Below are 19,810 nucleotides of genomic sequence, written 5' to 3'. Positions count from 1 at the left end.
AAACAGCAATTTAGAAATCTAATTTCTCTGTCAACATAGTGTTGGTGGGACATTACAATGTACAGTGCCCTGTGAGTAACAAGTGCTTATGTGACACTCAGAGGGAGTTAAATCACTATATCTGGGTAGTTATGGATAAAAGGTAATGGTTGGAACTGGCTCCAACATGGTGAGGATGAATGATGCAGCAAATATTACACACCCTTTTCACATGAAGCTTTAGGTGCTAACACGTGGCTTTTTCTGACTATGGTCTAGGGAGTGTCCCTCTACTTCCCATCCAATCAAAAGTGTATTCTGTGCTTGTGCTCTGAGATGGGGCATCCAAGAAGGAAAAATTCCATACTCATGCTCTGAGACTAGGAAACCAATTATGAGACACTATGTCCTTCTTTTCGCTGGGGAGTCTGTTTCACTGCTTTGTTTTTGCTTTGAGGAAGAGACTGTTGCACTGCTCTCTTTTCGCTTTGAAGAAAAACTGCTTTAAAAACTGTTCTGCTCTCTAATTCTTTAAAGAAAACAAACCCGAGACTTAGACAATACTGCTATTCTGAAGATGTTGCGGGGAGGGAAGCCTTGACTTTCAGCTTTGAGACTAGATTTAGAATTTGATAACTTAGTTGCTGTGGTTTCAGATTAATCTGAACCAGGCTAATATCTGTATTTTTTCAATTCTTCTAACTAGAATCTCTGAAGTATTAGGAAAAAACAAAACAAACAAACAAATAAAAAACAACAAGAACTTGATATTAGGCTAACAAAGGCTCCAGAAATTCTCATTTCTTTTTTTTCTTGTATGAATCTAATGAAAAGTTCATGCAGCAAACTAGCATGTTTAAGGTGTTACATTCTGTAGAATGTGGTTTCTTTTCTTCCTCTTATTCTGAGATAGAAATTGATCTATTCTAAAGCCAGAGGATATGTTTTCTTCACAAGCTAATCAGGTTCGCTGAATTTTGCTTTCTTAAAAATTGCTTGACTGCTATAAGAGGGAATTGAAGACTGCTAGGCAGGAGGGATTGAGTGTGATATGTGGGAAGTGTTCTCATACTCTGCATCTAGAGAGCTAGAAAATATGATGATCTGCTCGCAGCCTCAAGCAATTCAGAAAGTGGCTTGCATTTTCTAAAACCTAAATCCAAACTTTCACCTTCTCCTTCCCACCAAGAATTCCCCCTCAGGCTTCTTCTTACCATAGTGTCTTGGCAGCTTAGAACTGCTTTACCTCAGAAATGTGGCATCAAAAGTGTGCCCTGTGGTCAGCCAAGCAGCTGGTATCTGACTGATTCATCTATGGCTCTTAAAATCCTGCAGCTCAATCTGTGCTCTGTGCTCAGAGTTCAGTAAGTGTGCTTAAATCCATAGCTACGTGCTTCCAGAGAGCAGTCTTTCCTCTTTCTATTAGCAGTAGGAACACAAGTACAGACAGGTTCTTTATAATGAAGCAGCCACACATAGCTGTTGGTTTCATAACCACTTGCTGAGGCGAGTTTCCTAAGGGAACCAAGGCAATATGCAAATAAGGTGTTTTCACCTGGAAGCTCATAAGCCTCCATTCCAAAAAGGGAGCTGCTTTTAATAAATTCTGTCTGGGAATGGACTATGTAGGAGTTAGAATATTCTTTTTCTCTGAAAATGATGGAAATAAGGGAAAGTATTGAATAAGCATAATCATCTTCCAAAAAGCTATATAACTAAAGTATATCCTGTTACTAAAATCGTTCTAGGGACTTGAGGAATAGTTTAACTCATAAAGCACAAGCTGAGTAAGAATTTTCTAACAATTTCTGGCCTGGGTGTCCTGGTTTAGTGGATTGCTCTGATATTTTTAACCCCTTTCAAAATAACCAGCTGAGCTTCAAAAGAGCCAATAGAGCAAGATTGTGAACACAACTTGTGATCAATAGCAGAAGTAGTAACTCATTAGGGGTATAACCTGGGCAGACTTCCTACTCATAGTGGTTGCTTTCTGTCAATAACATGCTTTTTAACAGAACTAAACATTGCCATGCTAAGTTCCTTTCAAATTGGTGGTCCTTCTTGGGATATTGGGTTACAGTAGGGGAGTATTCCCAACAATGTGGGGACTAGTCCAGGATCCATGTTATGCAAGGGGGATGTAGGGAGACCCTCAGGAGAAGACATATCCTGAGTTGTTGAGATAGCTCAAGGTTGGGTTAAACACCATCCGTTGTGGTAAAGGATGGAAAGTGTATCAGCAATTTCAGGAAAGGGCCCAAGGAAGCACCTCAATAAAAAGTAATGTCATGCATCACCCATGAGAGGAAAAATTGGACTAGAGCATACTACCTGGTTGGTTGGGGATTTTTCTGGGCTGAGTGTGTCTTAAGCACAAAGAGAAGTTGAGTCTCAATGTGTGTTTTCATTCTCTGGCCCAAGAATAAAAATGGGCGAGCTGGAGGAATCCATTGTTGAGAAATCTCCAGTAACGGGAGAGTTAAATATGAGAAGGGTGCACAAGAAACTTACAAAAGGGAGGATTACGTGCACCAAAAACTGAAATCACAACAGACCTGCTGAAATGGGGAATAAGAATTCTAGGCCTAAGGAACCCAAGAAAAATGATCTAAGGACCTGCTTCTGATAATCCATTGGGAGAATGTTGACAAAGGTCTGAGAACACTATTAAATAATGTATGATTTTCATTATGGAGCTCCATAATGTGCATTTCTCCAAACAAAAACTTGTTATGAATATGTGCTTGCATGTGTGTGTTTTAAATCTTATATCCTGAAAGGGGAACTCAAAAAGTCCTACCCACTATACTCCCTCAGCTGCCCACTTTAAGTCTGAAGCCTGGATTGATCCTCTAGCTGATCCAAGGATGCAAGGCATTGAACCTTAGTTTCAGAAGCTGATTTTTATTTTTGAGCTCTAATTTTATTTTATTTTATTTTTTTAAATTTTTATTTTTATTTTTTGTGAACATACTGTACAGAGGGGTTACAATTACATGGGCAAGATAATGAGTACATTTCTTATCAAGCATTGCAGCCTCCTCCTTTGTTTACCCTTCACATCCCTTCCCAGCCTCCCCTTGCCCCCCAACCCAATCCCCCCCCCCCCGCACCAAATTTGTAAAGTTCGTTTTTGACATGACAACTTGTACTGCTCATAGTTGCATTGGGTCTACCTGTATCCTTAAACGACGAGTTTTTCCCCATCTCCTCCACAAATTATACCGACATCAAATATAGGGAAAGCAGGGGTTATACTGTGGGGGAGGGACATACAAAGTTACAAAGAAATAATCTTATAAATGAGTTAGAAACAAATGCATGAAAGAAAAAAAATATTTAAATACATATCTAAGGGTTCATTTTCCTAACATTACATTATCTAATCTTTCCTGCTTGACTCATACATATACTAGATATTGCAAATAAGGGAAACCATGGGACCTATGTTTCTTTGGGCTTGGCTTGCTTCACTTAATATAATTTTTTCCAAGCCTTTCCATTTCCTAACAAATGGGGAAATGTCATTCTTTCTGATCGAGGCATAGAATTCCATTGTGTATATATACCACATTTTCTTGATCCATTTATCTACTGAGGGGCATCAGGGTTGGTTCCATATCTTAGCTATGGTAAATAATGTGCAATAAACATAGTTGTGCTGGTAGCTTTAGTGTGGTCTTGTTTGTGAACATTTGGTTAAATGCCCAAAAGTGGGATTGCTGGGTCATAGGGGAATTCTATGTGGAGTCTTTTGAGGAACCTCCATACTACTTTCCAAAGTGGTTGAACAAGTTTACACTCCCACCAACAATGAAGTAAGGTTCCCTTCTGTCCACATCCACTCAAGCATCTGTTGTTGTTAGAGTTCTTGATTATAGCCAATCTAACTGGCGTGAGGTGGTATTTCAATGTTGTTTTGATTTGCATTTCTTTTATGGCTAGGGAGGTTGAGCATTTCTTCATGTGTCTATTGGCCATCCTTCTTTCTTCTTCAGAGAAGTTTCTCTTCAAGTCTTTAGCCCACTTATTTATTGGGCAGTTGTTTCTTTGAGGATTTATTGTTGGGGGATTTAATTTTTTGAGTTCCAAGTATATTTTAGATATGAGACCCTTGTCCGTTGTATGGCTAGTAAAGATCTTCTCCCAATCCGTGGGCTTTCTATTGATCTGGCTAGTTATGTCCTTTGCCATGCAGAAGCTCTGCAACTTCATGCAATCCCATTTGTCCAACCTTTCTTTGATTTGTTGTGTTTCCGGGTCTCTATTAAGAAAACTTCGGCCTGAGCCAAGGAGGCCTAGGGTTTCTCCTATTCCATCCTGTAAGGTTTTCAGAGTGTCTGCTTTGACTCCGAGGTCTTTGATCGATTTGGAGTTGATTCTGGTGCAGTGTGATATATAAGGATCTAGTTTTAGTCTTCTACAAGTAGTTAACGAATTTTGCCAGCACCATTTACTGAAGAGGCTGTCTTTCTTCCATTCTATTATTTTAGCTCCCTTATCGAAGATTAGTTGGCTATAGGTCTGTAGGTTCATTTCTGGGTTTTCAATTCTATTCCATTGGTCCTAAGGTCTGTTCTTATGCCAGTACCAAGCTGTTTTGATTACCATGGCTTTATAGTAGGGTTTGAAATTTGGTATTGATATTCCACCAGCAGTGTTCTTTCCATTGAGGAGCGTTTTTGCTATTCGGGTCTTTTATTGTTCCATATGAATTTTTGGATTGGCTCTTCTTTTTCCTTGAAGAATGAGGTTGGAATTTTGATAGGTATTGCATTGAATTTGTAGATAGCCTTGGGAAGTATTGCCATTTTCACGATGTTGATCTTTCCAATCCAGGAGCATGGGAGGTTTTGCCATTTTTTAAGTTCTGTGTTGATTTCCTTTTTCAAGATTTTAAAGTTTTCATCATAGAGGTCCTTCACTTCTTTAGTTAAGTTAATTCCTAGGTATTTTATTTTTTGAGGGGCTATTGCAAATGGAGTTACTTTCCTAAATTCAGCCACACTTTTCTCATTGTTGGCATACAGAAAAGCCATTGATTTTGGGGGGTTAATTTTATATCTTGTTACTTTGCCAAAGTTTTGAATCAGCTTGAGTAATTTGGTAGTGGAGTCTATGGGATTCTTTAAATACAAGATCATGTCATGTGCAAAGAGGGAGAGTTTTATTTCTTCTTTCCCTATTTGGATCCCCTTTATGTTTACATCTTGTCTTATTGTTGAGCTCTAATTTTAATGTTCACTTGGTAAACTAAATCCTCTATATCCCTTTCTCTGAGTAAATACGCATCAACATGAAATATAAAGTTATTTTGATAAAAAATAAAAATAACTCAGAAGAAATTATAAATGCAAAAACAATCTTCACAGAAGCAAACTCCCACAGATATTTCATGACTTTGACAAGGATAAAGTGGGTAAAGTTAGTATAAATTTAGAAGTATGACAATGCACAAAAACATCAAAAATACTCATATATTTCATTATATAATCCAAAGCAAAAAGCAAATGTTTTTAGATGATTTTTTAAAACCCAGTCTTTCAGGTACTGGGAAGGTGGCTCAATGGTAGAGTGCCTGCCTTGCATGCATGAGGCCTTGGGTTTGATTTCTCAGCATCATAACAGCAGAAAAAGATGGAAGTGGTGCTGTGGCTCAAGTAGTATCACTAGCCTTGAGCTGAGGGACAGCACCCAGGCCCCAGAGTTCCAGCCCCATGACCAACAAAATAAAAATAAAACACAAAACAAAACACAGTGTCTCACTTTTGTGACCTCAACTCTGTAATAACTCTGCTTCAGCCTAGGGCTAATATTTTAGGTGTGGACATTTATCAACACTCCTGAATCAGACTCTACTTAATCATTTTTTAAATATATATTTTGTTCTTAATTTTCCTCTTTATAAATTCACATGCACCTATAAAAAACGGTGTGGCCATCCCAGTAACCTTCTCAAAGTACCTCTTAATGACAACTTACAAAAAGTTCTATTATATTACAACAAGGAAAACAATGCTACAAATAAAGAAAACCAATAATTAAATATTAACGAATAATAAAATAAAAAACAAAACAATTACCAGTGTTTTCAGTATTTGAAGTGTACTACAAATTAGATTTTATTATTGTCATATTTCTTTACATTTAACACTGGCTAAGATTATGATGTTCAACAAGAATTTTATAGACTATGAGTAGTGTTTAAAGTCACCCACTAAGATTACCATTTATAGTTCATCTCATAATTTGTATATGGCTTATATCATCATTTGTTCCTCACTAACATATAAAGTAAGGAAGGCCTACAGTTTTAATAGAAACTGTGTAGTTAACATAGTCAACTCTTTATTCTGCTTTACACAAAGACTTTGCAACTTCTCATTAGTAAAGTTTCTATAAACTCTGAAATGTACATACTTAGTAGTACTTATCTGCTACCATAAATCTTAAATACTTTATAGAAAAGTATTATGACCTGTCATACAGTCCCAGTTTTGGCATATATAAGCAAATATCCAAAAGTAAATATATTTAAAACATTAAAACTTTTAGCAAACCTTAACACTTGCTGCAGTGTTCATAATGACAGGTCCTTTGCATAGAATAATTGATTTCCTCCTCCTACACATCTCTTGAACAACAAATATCTGGATTTATTTTGTTTTTGACATGTAAATCTTGACTTTATTCTTAAATGTGTACTTATCTAAGAAGTACATGGTTCTCAAATTTCACAACAATTCTTTTAAACTTACTTTTTTTTTATTTGTCTAGTTTAAAAAATCAATTACAATTTATATATAAAAATATTCTGTGCTCAAATCAGCATCACATATACTAACATTGGAATGATACAGAGAAGATTAGCATGGCCCCTGCCCAAGGATGACAGGCAAATTCCTGAAGCATTCCATCGCCCAATTTGTTAGGAAATGGAAAGACTTGGAAAAAAAATTATTGTGTGAAGTAAGCCAAGTCCAAAGAAACATAGGTCCCATGGTTTCTCTAATTTTCAATAACTAATATATGTCTGGGATAAGCAGAAAAGGTCAAAAGTTATGTGTATATGACCAGATAAGTTTATGTTAAGGGCCGGGCGCTGGTGGCTCACGGCTGTAATCCTAGCTACTCAGGAGGCTGAGATCTGAGGATCGTGGTTCAAAGCCAGCCCGGGCAGGAGAGACCATGAGACTCCTATCTAAAATAAACCACCAGGAAACCAGAAGTGGCACTGTAGCTCAAGTGGTAGAGCGCTAGCTTTGAGCTGAAGAGCTGAGGATCAGCGCCCAGGCCCAGAGTTCAAGCCGGACGACCGACCAAAACAAACAAAAAAAAGCTAAAAAAAAAAAAAAGATTATGTTAAGGGAAATGAACCCCAAGTTAGGGACACAAGTGGTTTTTTTTTTCTTGATATCGTTTCTCACGTACTTATAACGTGCAGTGTGTTGTTTTTGTTTTTGTTTCTTTATATGTTCCTCCCCCATGCTATAACACCTGTTTTCACTGTATTGGAAGTTTGTGCGCCTTCTTCTTGTATATATTTTCCTCTAATTTTCTGAGGGGAAGGAAAAAAACAAAATCCTTAAATAGGGATACAGGTTGACCCATTGTAACAATGAGATGCACAAGACACTATGTTGTAAAGTGAACTTTACGATTGAGGTGGGGAAAGGGAGGAGGTTAATGGACTTGTGGAGGTGGAGGGAAGGGATGGTAGGGAAACAATAAAGGAGGAGGTAACAATACTTGTTAGGAAATGTACTCATTACATTGCTCATGTAAGTGTTACCCCTCTGTACAGTATTTTTGCAATAAGAAAGTAAAAAATGTTCTGAGATGGAAGAGTTTATTTCCTTTATTTTACTCATATAATATCGTTAGCAAAGAAATTCATGAAAAACTCCGATATGAAGGTATTTTGAATAAATATGTGTGTGAATGCACGCATGTGCTCAAGCATTTGCATGTGGGTTGTCGTGCTCAGAGTTTGAAATCAGGGCTTCAAGGTCTTGATAGGCCTTTTCTCTCTAGATTGGTGAGCTACTAAATGAACTATATCTCCATTCTTGGCCCTTTGCAGGTTCATTAAAATTTTTGAAAAATAATCTCATGAATTTATTTTGCCCTGATTTGCTTCCAACTTTTATCCACAGATCTCAGGCTCCTGAGTAGATATCCCAAGTAGTTAGGATTATAGGTATGACAAACCAGCAAAGGCTTTCAGAATAACGTTAAAAGTAGAAGAAAATTTACTTCAAAGGGGCATGTTTTAGCATCTCCAATTTTAAAGCATTTTGGAGTTATTATTTATGATTTTTTATTTTTGGATACTTATAAGACAGTAGGTGATTATATTGAAAAGTTTTAGTACTTTTTAAAAAGGATACTGGAATTGTGGGACAGAAGAAATTTGCCTCTCTTTGGACCTCAATGTATAAGCTCAGTTCTGTTCATGATAACCCAATGTCACCAACACAATCTGTGCTGAAGACAAATGTGACAGAAAACAATCACCATGGGCAATATTTAGTATGCTATTATTTCTTGGACAATATGAATATTGAATTGAGAGTGTCATAGAATGGAGAGATTTTATCTACCTTTTGTGTATTGCTGGAAGAGTTTCGGAAACTTTGACTCATTTCCTTCCTCACTGTGTGTGTCTTTAGGCCATGCACTTACTGCCTTTAATTACAATTTTTCCCAACACTAAAATGGTAATAACATTAGCATTATAGCAAATGTTATATTAACAATTAAGGGAATAAAACTTGTGAAATACTTAACATAAACTTCTAGGAATGAGCTTTGAGTTTAGCCAGCAGTCTTTTTAAAATACTAAATAGAATGTGATAAGTAGTACAGAAACCATTACAGGTAGTGAGCAACCAGAAGTAAGATCTATTGATCATGCTGCTTCCAAGGAAGTGGATAACTTCTCATGCTGTAAATCAAACTGGTTATCTTATGTCTTGATAGTGTAAAAATGTGCAAAACTGATAAAACATAAAAGTATCTGAGCAGTATAATGTGTTTTACAACATTTAAGTTACATCGCAAAGATAAAGAAGACATAGAAGAATAAATTATTTTTTTGTTGTCCTATCATAGGTCCTTAGAAGGATGAACTCTTTCCTCATTCTTATACAGGCATCATCGGATGAGAGGAATTGTATTTTTTTTTGTTTGCTTCCTTCCATTTATTCTTCAGTTTGAAATCTGAGCTACTTGAGACTGAAACAAACCAAGGGAAATTAGACAAACAGGCTTTGGAAAGAGCAATCAATGTAAAATAAATAAACTACAGCCTTGTAATAGTTCTAACTAAATTGAGTTATATAGTATCAGTTGTTAACAGAAAATGATTTAAGCAATACCATGTTATTGAAAACTGAAAAATGTTAGGAGTTGCTGCATTTTTTTTCTTTTCTATTACCTTGAATTAATTATTGATCTGGTTTAGCGAGATTAAAGATGAGATTAACCAGAAACTGGATTAAAAATGGACAAAAGGTCTGAATATACATGTTCTCCATAAAGCCCTGAAAATTGCCTGTGGGTTTACAGAGTTATGTTTAATACAACATCTATGCTGCCTTAACGGATTTTGAGCAGAAGTCATTAGAGAAATATAACTCAAAATTTATATGATACACTTCATAACTATTATAACTCATCAAAAAATCAATGGAACCAGTTATGGTGGTAAAGGCTTGTAATTCCAAGCATTTAGGAGGTTGGATTTAAGTCTAAGGCCAGTGTAGGCTACTGCAGATAGTTAAAACCTGCCCTTTATTACCTTTGAATAAAAGGCAATAATGTTGGTGAGAGTGTGGAGAAAAGGAAATTTTCTACACTATTGGTCAAAAAACAGATTAGTATTCTCATTGTAGAAAGTAGTATGCAAGTTTCTAAAGAAATCCAAAGTTGAGATATCATCTGAACCACCAATCATGTGATTATTTCTCTCTGGGTAACTCGTAAATATATCTGTAGTTCATTGTTATTCACATTATTCACAACAACAGCCAAGATGTAAATCGAAGTTCAGTGTTCAACGACACTAATAAAGCAACTGTGTTACATGCACAAATATCTTTTTCTGTTTCATCCTTAAAATAACAAGAGACTGCTCCCATTAGCCAAAACTTACAATGACCTGAAAGATGTATTCGAAATGAAGAAAAATGTTGTGTTCTGATCTTTGTAAACACACACACACACACACACCCCAACCACAAATATTAAGACAGAATTTTTTGTTTTAAAGTAAAGCAAAGTGGAACTTCTCAGGCATTTTGTTCACAATGTAGAAGATACTAGATATACAGTGTGAGGTATATGGTTGAAATGTACAACATGAGGATACAGGGGACAACAATGGCCTTACATAGGAATGAAGCTAAGTAAGTAGGAGTTGTTCTTCCTAGTAGGGGTTGCTCTTTTAGTTGTTCTCCTTTCAGTAATGGATAAGATGAATGTAATTCTTTCAATATACCTGCCTGTTTACAGAAATGACAACAAACAATATAGCAATAATGTTGCACGCTCAACATAGAACAAACTGTCAAATTAAAATACATGAGATTATCCTTGATGTAAACTAATCATTACAAATAAGGAAAACCATGGGAACTATGTTTCTTTAAGTCTGGCTTATTTCACTTAATATGATGTTTTCCAAGACCTTCCATTTCCTTACAAATGAGGTGGTATCTTTCTTTCTGATGGAAGCATAGTATGTGTGTGTATGTTAGTGTGTGTGTGTCATTTTCTTGATCCATTCATCTACTGAGGGGCATCAGGGTTGATTCCATATCTTAGCTATGGTAAATATTACTGTGATAACCATAATTGTGCTGGTAGCTTTAGTGTGGCCTTGTTTGTGGTCATCTGGTTAAATGTCCAGAAGTGGGATTACTGGGTCTGAGAGAGCATTATTGTGTACATCAAGGATAATCTTAGTAGATGAGTAGAATAGCTCAATAGCTATGTACATATGACCGTACAAGGTGATTCTAAGTGAAATGAACTCCAAGACATGTTCTTTGTTGTTGTTGTTCTTAATGTACTATGTGATTTATTTTTATCCTTTTGTGTTTTCCCCACCTATGTTTTATCCCCTGTAGTCACTGTATTTGATTTTGATACCTGGGGTATTTTAAATATGTTGATCTGAACTGGGGAAGGGGAAGGACAAAAACAAAATAGTGAGACAAAGAACAAAGGGAAAATCTATGCAACAGTGATATTCACAAAACAATAGGTTGGAAACGATCTTGCAAGGTGCGTTGGGAGGGAAGAGGGAGAAAAATGGGTGAAGGGGTAACAAGTTAGAAAAGAAATTAATTCATTACCTTAATTATGTAACTATAACCCCTCTGTACATTACCTTGACAACAAAATTTAAATAAAAAATAAAATATAATATATGAGAGCAGCAATACAGTCAGTGGCACTAGGGGAAATTCTGAACTACACAAAAAAAATAGAACAGCTGTGGAGAGCAGCAATTTGATTTTAATGTAGGAAGTAATAAACTAGCATACAGATTTTCAGCCTCATGTCAGTCACTAAAAAGGGAAAACAAAATGCATAATCAGCAAACCAATACAGATAAAACCGAAAACTAAACAATTGAGGTGAAGAGATGACATGGATCAACAATAACAAATGACACAATTAGAAAATATTAACAAGATGGTAAGTTTAAAAAACATTACCCATAATTCTATTAAATGTTGTTTACATCACAATTTATTAGAACTATAATTCAAATCACAGTTTAATAGTATATCATTTTAATAATAGTTTATTTGTTATTGATTACTTCATATTGAATGTTTAATATATAATTTTACTTTCTGCAGGTATAGAAAAGAAAAAAGTGAAACTAATTTTAATAAATTAATATAATAATTCAAAGTGTATCCTACACTCAGCACTCATCTTAACATGAAAAAATAAATTATTGCACATGACTCTTGGTATTAGGTGGAAGGGATCAGCATTGTAGTAAAATTCACACCACACATTACAGGAGGGATGACTCCTCTAATCTAGATTAAATTGTGGAAATTTGAATTTTACATGCATGTTTAATTCCTGTCTAGGTGACATCTAAAACATATACAATCATATAAACGAGGAGTATTTCAGATGGTACTTAAATGTTACATTCATTAATCAAATTTTTATTATTTTGTACCAAATAAATATTTAAAGAGAGACTGAATTTCTGAGTAGATGATGGTGTATATGTGCCAGATTATTCATATTGAGGCTTTTATATTTCTGACATTGTTTCTAGAGTCGGATTTAATTTTCCATAAAGGGTTAAGTGCACTATATTGGATATATGAAAGTAAATTGAATGTTTATTCCATTAATCCTTTGCCACTTGTCTAATCCTAATATAATTTATCCATGTGTTTGAAGTAATGAAAATAACAACAGATAAAAGCAAGATAAATCAATCTGTAGTAGACAACTATTTTCACCTTTATTTTCATAGTTGGTCCTCTTTTACACTACAGAATATTCTTGGGAAAATGTGCTCCAGGCTGGCCACAACTGCAGAATATTATGGTTTGATGTATCATAAGATAAGGAAGGAAGGGGACCTTCCTTCTAAAAGTCTGCTCCATGGGATGTGATCTGCTTCATTGTGCTGAATTGGAAATGAACAATGTTCACTGTCAACCTTGAAAAGTCATCTTGATAGACCATTTCTATAAGTGTTTACAGAGGATTATTGATGGCTTTACAAGGATGCCAGATTGCCTCATTTTGAGACAATTAACAGGAATTTAGTCAGCTGTTTTTTGTATCTTTAGGAGAAAAACCCATTGACTCTAGGTCAGGGGATCACTGCGACCCAGAGAAGCAACTACCTTGAATAGTAATCCTAGACCTCTAAAACAAAAAAATACCACACAAAACAAACAGATGGCTGGGAAGGTGGCTCAGTGGTAGAGCGCTTGCCTTGCATGCCAGAGGCCCTGGGTTCGATTCCTCAGCACCACATAAGTAAAAAGAAAAAAGCTGGAAGTGACGCTGTAGCTCAAGTGGTAGAGGGCTAGCCTTGAGCTGAAGAGCTGAGGTACAGCGCCCAGGCCCAGAGTTCAGGCCCCATGACCGGACCCCAAAAAAAAAAAAAAAACTCAAGTAAGCACAGCCAGTCAGTTCTGATCACAGCCTAAATGAAGTCAGGCAAAAAACAGAAACTGAAAGTCATTTAGCTGATAAATAATATATTTTTTATGAGGCAGACTCAAAGGAGACTCCAGAGAGAGTGTCAGAAAGACTGAACAGAGAGACTAAAATTGATCACACAAAGATTAGAAAGTAGAATTCCTTGTAGAACAAATAAATCATAGAAAGCCTATGCATGTAAGAACAAGACAGAAAACCAAATTCTAGAAATGCACATTTTCTTAGAGCTCAGCTTAATGAATTATCAATGGAAATCTTTGAATTCTTAAATATTTAACATCATGTGGGAGAAGGCTGAAGAGAATGAATATGTCATCAGTCACATTAAGAAGTAATCAAGCAAAGATTTGTTATAAAAAGAGAAAACAATTATTCCAAAAGTGAGAATCATTTGTTTTGATGTAAAAGTTCTTGATTTAGGTGCTAGCAATTTCCATACAATTGTTCAGTTCCACAGCTGAGTTGATACTGACTGCAGTATTCCTGCATGAAGGAAAAGAGAAAATTTACAAATATCTGATGAAATGAATTGAAGGTGAAGTGTTCTAATAGTGATATCTAAGATTTAGACACAAGTGAAGAGGTGGATTTTCTTTTCTAAAAATCCTCCATTTTTAGCCTGGTGCCAATGGCTCACAGCTGTAATCCTAGCTACTCATGAAGCTGACATCTGAGGACTGCAGTTCAAAGACAGCCTGGACAAGAAAGTCCCTGAGACTCTTATCTCCATTTAACCACCAAAAACCAGAAGTGACATTGTGGCTCAAGAGACAGAATACCCACCTTGAGTTGAAGAGTTCAGGGACAGTGCCCATGCCTAGACTTCAAGCCCCTCAAACAACAACAACAACAACAAAATCTCCCTTGTCTTGGACTGCCAACATCTTTTCCTATTATTCAACAAAGAAGCCATTTTGTCACCCACTACCTTTAAGTCCTATGGTAGCTACTGCAAATAGAATGATTTGGTATCTTATGTCAAAGGGTTCATATTTGTGGAAACAAATGCCAGCAGTAGTAACTTGTTTTCCAGTCCTTGAACTCTGGACCTGGTCACTGAACATGGTTATACTTGTAGCTTTCATGTGAGCTTGTTTGTTAATTTTTGGATTACTGCCCATGAGGGGAATTACAGGGTCTTAAGGGAGATATATATTTACTCTTTTCAGGAAACTCCATACTGCATTCCACAGTGTTTGAACAATTTAATTTCCAACCAACAGAGTAATAGAGTTCCCAATTGGCTGCATCCATGCCAGCATTTGCTATTGTTAGCTTTCTTCATAATGACCATTCTAACTGGGAAGAGGTAAAACGTGTCTTGTTTACTTGTAGATACCATAACTGAATGAATCCATGAAACCTATATTATTCTGTCTGCATTCCTTTCTCTTTTTTCTTAGTAGAATTTTCCTAAGCAGTTCATTTTTCTTAAGACTGGTAAAAAGTTATCCTTTCTAATGGGTGAATAGAATTCCATGGTGTGTGTGTGTGTGTGTGTGTGTGTGTGTGTGTGTGTGTAAGATGACTATAGGCCCATGAGTTCATTTCTAAACCTTCTGTTTCATCTGTAATTTTGTAATTCCATATTAAATTTGAATTGCTTTCTCGAATGCATTGAAGAATATTGTTGGGATTTTGATAAGTATTGCATTGTTCATAGTTTGGGGGCAGTATTGCAGTTTTCACTATATTAATTCTTCCAACCAGGAGCATTGAAAGACTTTCCATTTACTTGAATCTCCTTCAGTTTCCCTTTTTATATTTTTAAAGTTTTCACAGTAGAGGTTAAATTAATTAATTCCCAGTTTTGTTGTTGTTCTTTTGTTTTGTTTAGATTTGTTTTTATTTTGAGGCTAATACATATGAGGTTGTTTTTTGGATTTCAGCCTAGTTCCCATTGTTGGTAACACAGAAAAACTACTGATTCTTGTGGGCTATATACCGTGCTACTTTGCCGAAGGTTAACATCACTTTTACTATCTTAAGGCAGGAAGATATAGGGCCATTTCATCTGTAAAAAGGGATAGGTTTACTTCTTCCCTATTTGAATCCTCTTTATGTTTTTCTCTTCCCTATTGCTTTTGCTAGATAGTCCACTACCATATTGAAGAGTAGTAGAGAAAGTTGACATCTTTTTCTCATTCCTGATTTTAATGTCTTCATACTTCCACTGTTACGTAATTGCTAACTACCACTATCATATACATATTCAGTAGTATACTGAGGAACGTTCAATGCATTCCTAGATTCTCATAACTTTTTAATCATAAAGGGGTATTGGAGGTTGTTAAAAGCTATTTCTACTTCCATATAGACGATAACATGTTTCTTGTCCCGGCTTCCGCTGATGGTTTGTATTATGTTTATTGACAAGAATATTGAATCCAATTGTATCCTAGGATGAATCCTATTTGATCATACAATATGATTTTTTTGTTACTGGCAGAAATTGGTTGGTGAGAATGTTTTAAGATGTTCTGTATCAATGCTTATCAAAGAACTGGTTTCATAGTTCTCTTTCTTTGGTGAGTCCCTATGTGATTTGGGGAAGAGTCTAATTCTAGCCTCATAGAATGTGTTTTGATAATTCCATTTCCCTTTCTATTCCATTGAAGAGTTAGTTCTAAGTATCGTAAGTTCTTTGCAGGCCTTAATTTCATGGTAAATTCATTGAGTCCTAGATTTTTCTGCAATGGAAAGTGGTTTATTGACATTTCATTTTCATTACTTCTTATGTGTTACTTCTTAGTTCAGATCAAGTGTAGGAAAGCATGAATTTCCCCAGGATTCTCCAGGTAATTGGCATACAGTTTTCAAAGTAGTCTCTTATAAACCTCTTAATTTTTTCTTATTTATGTTGTGATGTCTCATTTTTGTCTCTAATTTTCTCTATTTGGGTGAGTTCTCTTTTTTGGGGGGGGATTTTATATTATGAAGGTGATATACTGAGGGGTGGGTTACAGTTACATAAGTAATGAGTACATTTTTTGGGGGGGGGAGTCTGGTCATGGGGCCTGAACTCTGGGCCTGGGCGCTGTCCCTCAGCTCTTCATTTCAAGGCTAGTGCTCTACCATTTGAGCCACAGGGCCACTTCTGGCTTTTTTCTTTTTGCTTATGTGGTGCTAAGGAATCGAACCCAGGGCCTCAGGCATGCAAGGCAAGCAATCTACCACTGAGCCCCTTCCCACCCCCATGAGTACATTTTTAACAGTATTACCCCTTCCACATTTTGTCCTCCTTCCCCCAACCCTGACATCCTACTCCCCCAAAGTTGTGAAGTCCATTTCTAACATATTGCCTGTATATCACTGTTGCTTTGGTTACAAAATAATTTTGCAGGTTTTGGCAAACACACAAATTGCCCACCACCTCCCCTGGTAAACTAGGTTTAAAGTCACTAAGTCATGTAAATGGATAATGCCGCACTCATTATTCTGGACAACATCTTCAGGTTGTTTGATGCTTTAATTTGTTGTTGTTGGTGGTGGTGGTAGGAGGGCCTGATCTCTGGGTCAGGGCACTGTCCCTTATGAGATCTTCAGCTCAAGGCTAGTGCTCTACCACTTGAGCCAAAGAGCCATTTCCAGTTTTTTCTGCTTATGTGGTGCTGAGGAATTAAACCTAGGACCTCATACATGCAAGAGAAGCACTCTACTACTGAATCTCTTTCCAAGCCCTAATGCTTTAATTCTTTAAATTTTATTTTCTTTTTGTCAGTCATGAGGTTTAATCTCAGGACCTGGGTGTAAACATATACCTGAGTTCTTCAGCTCAATAGGAGCCCTCTACCACTTGAGCCACAGTGTCACTTCTTGTTTCCAGATAAGCGTCTTTCAGACTTTTCTGTCAGGGTTTGCCTTGAACCATGAATTTTTAAATTATATTTCTTTAACGTGTTTATTGGAATATTACAGTTTATCGGAAATTTAAATTTTTCTGTAAACCTTTGTCTTCAAGTAATCCAATACCATTAAATATTACATTTAGAATCTATTCTGTAGCACATCCCTTTATTTATTTTATTGTGAAAATACCATACAGAGGGGTAACAATTACATGGACAAGCTAATGACTACATTTCTCATCAAGCATTGTTGCATCATCCTTTTTTTCCCCTTCCCATCCGTTCTCATCTCCCCCCCCCCCCCCCCCCGGCTCTCCAAACACCGCCCTGCCCGTCCCCCACTCTCACTGGCCAAAGTTGAAAGTTATTTTTCTACATAATGACTTGTACGTCTCATCGCTGCAATGCATCCACCAGTATCCCTATTTAAACAATTTGTTTTTTCCCATCCCCTCCACAAATGATACCAACATCAAATACAGTGAAAGCAGGGTTTATACCGTGGGGGAGGGACATTCAAAGCAACAAAAATATCATCTTATAAATATGTTAGGAACAATCGCAATAAAGAAAAGACTCATTTGAATCCTTATCTTGGGGTTCATTTGGCCTAACATCAACTTGTCTGAACTTTTCTGCTTGTCTCAGACACAGAGTGGTTATTGCAAATAAGGGAAACCATGGGATCTATGTTTCTTTGGGACTGGCTTACTTCACTTAACATAATGTTTTTCCGGGTCTTTCCATTTCCTAACAAATGGGGCAATGTCATTTTTTTCTGATGGAGGCATAGAATTCTATTGTGTATATATACCACATTTACTTGATCCATTCATCTACTGAGGGGCATCTGGGTTGGTTCCATATCTTAGCTATGGTAAATAATGCTGCAATAAACAGAGTTGTGCTGGTTGCTTTAGTGTGGTCCTGTTTGTGATCATTTGGGTAAATGCCCAAAAGTGGTATTGCTGGGTTATAGGGGAGCTCTATGTGGAGTCTTCTGAGGAACCTCCATACTATTTTCCAAAGTGGTTGAACAACTTTACATGCCCACCAACAATGCAGTAACGTTCCCTTCTGCCGACATCCCCTCCATCATCTGTTGTTCTTAGAGTTCTTGATTATAGCCATTGTAACTGGGATGAGGTGGTAGCTCAATGCTGGTATGATTTGCACATGTTTTAAGGCTAGAGAGGTTGAACATTTCTTCATGTGTGTATTGGCCATCCTTCTTTCCTCTTCAGAGAAGTTTCTCTTTAAGTTTTTAGCCCACTTATTTTCGGGTCAGTTGTTGCTTTGAGGATTTGTTGTTGGGGATTTAATTTTGAGTTCCAGGTATATTTTAGATAGGAGACCCTTGTCTGTTATATGCCTAGTGCAGATCTCCTCCCAATCTGTGGGCTTTCAATCGATCTTGCTAGGTATGTCCTTTGCCATACAGGAAGATCTGCAGTTTCATGCAATCCCATTTGTCCAAACTTTCTTTGATTTCTTGTGTTTCTGGGTCTCTATTAAGAAAATGTCGGCCTGTGCCAAGGAGGCCTAGGGTTTCTCTGATTCCATCCTGTAATGTTTTCAGGGTGTCTGATTTGACTCCGAGGTCTTTGATCTATTTGGAGTTGGTTCTGGTGCAGGGTGATACATAAGGATCTAATTAATTAATCTAATTAATTTTCTGCAAGTAGTTAACCAATTTTGCCAGCACCATTTACTGAAGAGACTGTCTTTCTTCCATTCTATTTTTTTAGCTCCCTTATCGAAATTTAGATGGCTATAGGTCTGTAGGTTCATTTCTGGGTTTTCAATTCTATTCCATTGGTCCTGAGGTCTATTCTTGTGCCAGTACCAACTTGTTTTGATTATTGTGGCTTTGTAGTAGAGTTTGAAATTTGGTATTAATATTCCTCCAGCACTGTTCTTTCTGTTGAGGATCATTTTAGCTATTCAGGGTCTTTTATTGTTCCATATGAATTTTAGGATAGCCTCTTCTATTTCCTTGAAGAATGTGGATGGAATATTGGTAGGTATTGGATTGAATTTGTAGATAGCCTTGGGAATTATTGCCATTTTCAGGATTTTGATCTTTCCAATCCAGGTGTATGGGAGTTTTTGCCACTTTCTAAGTTCTCTTTTGATTTCCCTTTTCAGGTTTTTAAAATTTTCATCATCGAGGTCCTTCACTTCTTTGGTTAAGTTAATTCCTAGGTATTTTATTTTTTGTGGGCCTATTATTAATGGTGTTCCTTTCCTTCAGCCATGCTTTTCTCATTGTTGGCATTCAGAAAGCCATTGATTTTTGATGGTTGATTTTTTTTTTTTTTTTTTTTTTGGGGTCCGGTCGTGGAGTCTGAACTCTGGGCCTGGGCTCTGTCCCTCAGCTCTTCAGCTCAAGGCTAGCGCTCTACCACTTGAGCCACAGAGCCACTTCCGGCTTTTTTCTTTTTGTTTATGTGGTGCTGAGGAATCGAACCCAGGGCCTCATGCATGCAAGGCAAGCACTCTACCACTGAGCCATCTTCCCAGCCCTGATGGTTGATTTTATACCCTGCTACTTTGCCAAAGTTTTGAATCAGCTTGAGTAATTTGGGAGTAGAGTCTGTGGGATTCTTTAATTATAAGAACATGTCATCTGCAAAGAGGGAGAGTTTTACTTCTTCTTTACGTAATTGGATCCCATTTATATCTGCATCTTATCTTATTACTGTAGCTGGGCATTCTAATACTAGATTCAGTGCTGTCCCTCAGCTCTTTAGCTCAATGCTAGT

General features: G+C 36.7%; 1 pseudogene; it reads left to right on the top strand.

Annotated features, from left to right (window-relative positions):
• Positions 1-6,795: 6,795 nt before the first annotated feature.
• Positions 6,796-6,908, top strand: LOC122127677 (annotated as a pseudogene).
• The last annotated feature ends 12,902 nt before the right edge of the window (positions 6,909-19,810 follow it).

This window comes from Dipodomys spectabilis, unplaced genomic scaffold (assembly GCF_019054845.1).
Source record: "Dipodomys spectabilis isolate Male_0828 unplaced genomic scaffold, ASM1905484v1 ptg000307l, whole genome shotgun sequence".
In the NCBI taxonomy this organism is placed as follows: Eukaryota; Metazoa; Chordata; class Mammalia; order Rodentia; family Heteromyidae; genus Dipodomys; species Dipodomys spectabilis.
Note: the sequence above shows the minus strand (reverse complement) of the source record. Positions and strands in the feature narration are given on the sequence as shown.